Raw genomic sequence first — 4,213 nt, 5'->3', positions numbered from 1 at the left:
GGGATAGTCAAACTCATAAATCTATATAGTCGAATAGTCTAATTCGGTAGGTCACATTCATGAAAGGGAAGGGGATTGTAGTTACGACGTAAGGAACATATCCGATATCATTTGTGAAATGGTTATTCCATAACGGTCAACCAACTCGTGATGGCGTCCGTAAAATTTACGAAGGGATGATTTCAACTTCACCATTTGGAACTCTTGGTTTAATAGCTTCCTTGTAAGCAGCAACCCTCTTTCAAGAAAATCATGATAGGAAATGCAAGCACGGGAATATCGTATCAATTGGGAGATATACACCCCGTATGCAGGTGCTGCTGGAATGTTGCTACTTAGAAATGGAAAGTTCACAATTGGAAAGCCGAAATCATCTCTTTTGTCGTAAAGTTTTGTTTTCAACCGACCCGCATTGTCAATTTCTAGATGTAAGTCAAGATTTGAAGCCGACTTAACTGTATCTGTAGTATCCTTTATCTCTAGGTCGATGGGATAGATTCGTTCCACATAGTCACCAAATGTTGAATTGTTTAGTGAAAGAACATCATCTATATAGCGGAAAGTAGAGTTAAATGATATTGCTAACTTCTTATCTTTCTTCCTAAGAAGTTCCTGCATGCAGTCAGCCTCATAATAATAAAGAAACAAGTCGGCAAGTAGAGGAGCACAATTTGTTCCCATTGGAATGCCGACAGTCTGTTGAAAAACACGTCCTCCGAACGTAACAAATATGTTGTCAATCAAGAAATCAAGCATCTTGATAATATCAGTTTCAGAGAATTTTTTGTACAACCTGTCTGCCAAACCTATTTACCTATATTTTTGTAATGCACAAGGTGATGACTGTTTATGTTTTATTTACGATTAATTAATCAGAAGTTGAACCATTACATATTTACATTAATGGTTTATAATCATGATTTGCTAAATTTGTATTGGCTTTGAACTAACTGTTAGTAACTTTCATATCTGTACTTTTTGCTATTTGATGTTTTGTTAGTTTTTATTTATTTTATTAATTTAATTTAATTTTTGTTTTTTTGCATTGTATAGATCGGATTAGTTATACCCGTTTTACCTTATTTCATTGTGTATACTTAAGTTGTGCTGTTATACACATTGAAATATAATAAATAGATATAGATCTAGACAACAGCAGTATACTGGAAAGGTACCAGGCTTATCATTTGATACGTCAGACGCGCGTTTTGTCCACACAGGACTACCAAGTGGCGCCCATATAAAAAAGTTTGAAAGTCAAAACAAATAGAAAGTTTAAAACATTAGGTTATGGGATGTTGGCGCTCCAGTTAACATGTTTTATTGCGTTACATTTAGTTCATTTGGCGTCAGGAGCATGTATATTATTGTTTTTGTTACTGAATTAAAATATTTCTGTTTCGTTTATGTTTTGTACAAGTTTAACAAGGTGATGCAATTGTTTGTTTTCGTTTGAATTGATTTACATTTATCATTTTTCGGCAACCCATAGATTGCTTATGGATATGGATTTTTTTTGTTCTCATTGTTGATCGCCGTATGTGGACCTATAGAAGCTAACCTTTTGTGCCATTTGGTCTCTGCTGGAGATTTGTTTCATTGAAAAATATACCACAGCTTCTTATTTTTAGAAAACATAGCATTTAAATTCTCTAAAATGACTTTATTGGGTTACAGTTTTCACATGTAAGAATGTTTGTGATACTTTGATTCAGACACGTTTAAATGGGAAATCTATGATCATATGATTAACAACATGACACTTAGAGGAGGTACCAACTGTTGTTTGAATCTATTTTTATGTTTATAAGTTACTGTTATATATATATATATATATTACTTGTATTTTTGTCAATCTGATGAGTTAAGTCTTTTCAAACTGATCTGTATAGTTCGCTCTTATGTTGTAATGTTATAAAAATATTTATATGTCAAATCGGTGAAAGAGTTATATGATCAAAGGGGAATAACCCTAAAACTTAATTGAATTTGAAACTTCGTATATAGACAGTTTTAGCGGTGTATAATCTGACGTGCATCATGCAACAAATGTTAACCTATTTAAACTTAAAAATACACAAAACAAAAATAGATCAATCCTCAAATTTTATCAAATATAACCTGAGAGAATGGCATGAAATAAAACAACACGGGATATTATGCCTTGATAGGAAAACATGTAATGGCGCCACCTGTAATATAAATGATGAGACGACTTGTCCTGTCCATAAAGATCTAAGACACCGATAAAATATAAATTATGATATATCTCCATAATAATCATGTTACATTAAGCTGTTAAATTTGCAAAATGATTAGTGTGTCCAACGTTTGTGACAGTTCTGGTGTCAATTTATTATAGAACATCCGGGTCTTTTAAAATGCTAATATGGTAAATCAATCTCAGCACATCGCATTTTTGAAACGCGTACTAAATATTGAATATTATATTTCATAACATTGTAGTGTGAATTGAGTTATTTCTCTTGCCTTATTGACAGATTGAATAAAAGCATGGTAATATATTAGCTTGGAAATTAAATATATGAGAATATATATAATTGGTACATAGCTTTATTATGTATAACGATAGTATGTAAAGACCGCTCTCCTCTGCACGATGGCAAGTTAGCTTGTAACAATAGAAAATAACCCTTTGAATAAATCAAATGCATATTTCATTGAGAACTGTGCGCTTAAACAATAGAAACAAGTATTTGTTTTCGCGACTGTACACGCCCTTATTATTTGATCCGTATCGTTATCTAAAATTGAGAATGGAAATGGGGAATATGTCATAGAGACAACAACCCGACCATAGAGCAGACAACAACAGAAGGTTACCAACAGGCCTTCAATGTAGCGAGAAATTCCCGCACCCGGAGGTGTTCTTCAGCTTGCCCTATAACAAATACATATACTAGTTCAGTGATGATGAACGCCATACTAAACTCCAAATTATACACAAGAAAATAAGATTAAAATAATACAAGACTAACAAAGGCCAGAGGCTCCTAACTTGGTACAGGCGCAACAATGCGGCGGATTTTAACATGTTTATGAGATCTCAACTCTCCCCCTATACATCTAGCCAAGGCAGAAAAGAAAACGCATAACAATACGCACATAAAAGTTCAGTTCAAGAGAAGTCCGAGTCTGATGTAAGAAGATGTAACCAAAGAAAATAAACCAAATGACAATTATACATAAATAACACCAGACTACTAGTAGTTAACTGACATGCCAGCTCCAGACTTCAATTAAACTGATTAAAAGATTATGTCTTCATCATATGAATATCAGGCACAATCCTTCCCGCGAGGGGTTTAGTATCATACCATCATAACACATATGAGAAGAACATAACCCGTGTTCTTAACCTGTTCATAACCTGTTCTCATCCTCATTTTGTTGACGATTTGAAAAGTATAATGATGCATAAGAATATACGCATCATACATTTGATTAGATATAACATTTATTCTAACATGACGTCCCTCAAACGCTTTGAGTACACACCCGTGGTAAAATATGAATATATTGCATTGGCTGTTCCGATCGTACTCCCACGTCATATGTTTTTTTATGAATGAAGTACCCGATGTCATAGAATGGTGACATAATAATTTAAACATTCTACGGGAAAATACACGCTTCTGATACCGAAAATCATCACAACAAGGAAACGCAAACAAACGATGCTAAAATGTGTTATAAGCTAATTTTTTAATACATATAAGACATATAAGTAAATTATCATTAAAATTCATCCAAATCTTTCTACATGATCTGAATACGTTATTGTAAATATGTTGAGCATGTCATTTATTCTGTTTGTTCCGTTCCTTTACGCCAATCTAAAATTGGTTAATTGATGGGAACGGCAAATATTTGCCTCCACCTAGAGCGCTTCGATCCAAACGAATTGCCGTATTTGTCCTATTAGAATGGAAATAATTCATGGGGGCTTGAATATATCTAGATTTTACCACGGGTTGGCCCTTTATGCCGATATTTTACCCTACGCTATCGCTCAGGGTAAAATATGTGTCATAAAGGGCCAACCCGTGATAAAATCACGATATATTCAAGCCCCCATGAATTATTTCTTAATCAACTGCTACCTCATCATAAATTTTGACTGGAAAATATCAATAACTTTCATATTTACTTAAATATCATAAAATGTCACGACACAATGCGAGGGTATTGT

This window comes from Mytilus trossulus, chromosome 11, assembly GCF_036588685.1.
Source record: "Mytilus trossulus isolate FHL-02 chromosome 11, PNRI_Mtr1.1.1.hap1, whole genome shotgun sequence".
Taxonomy (NCBI): domain Eukaryota; kingdom Metazoa; phylum Mollusca; class Bivalvia; order Mytilida; family Mytilidae; genus Mytilus; species Mytilus trossulus.
The sequence above is the reverse complement of the archived record's forward strand: the minus strand, read 5'-3'. Positions refer to the sequence as shown.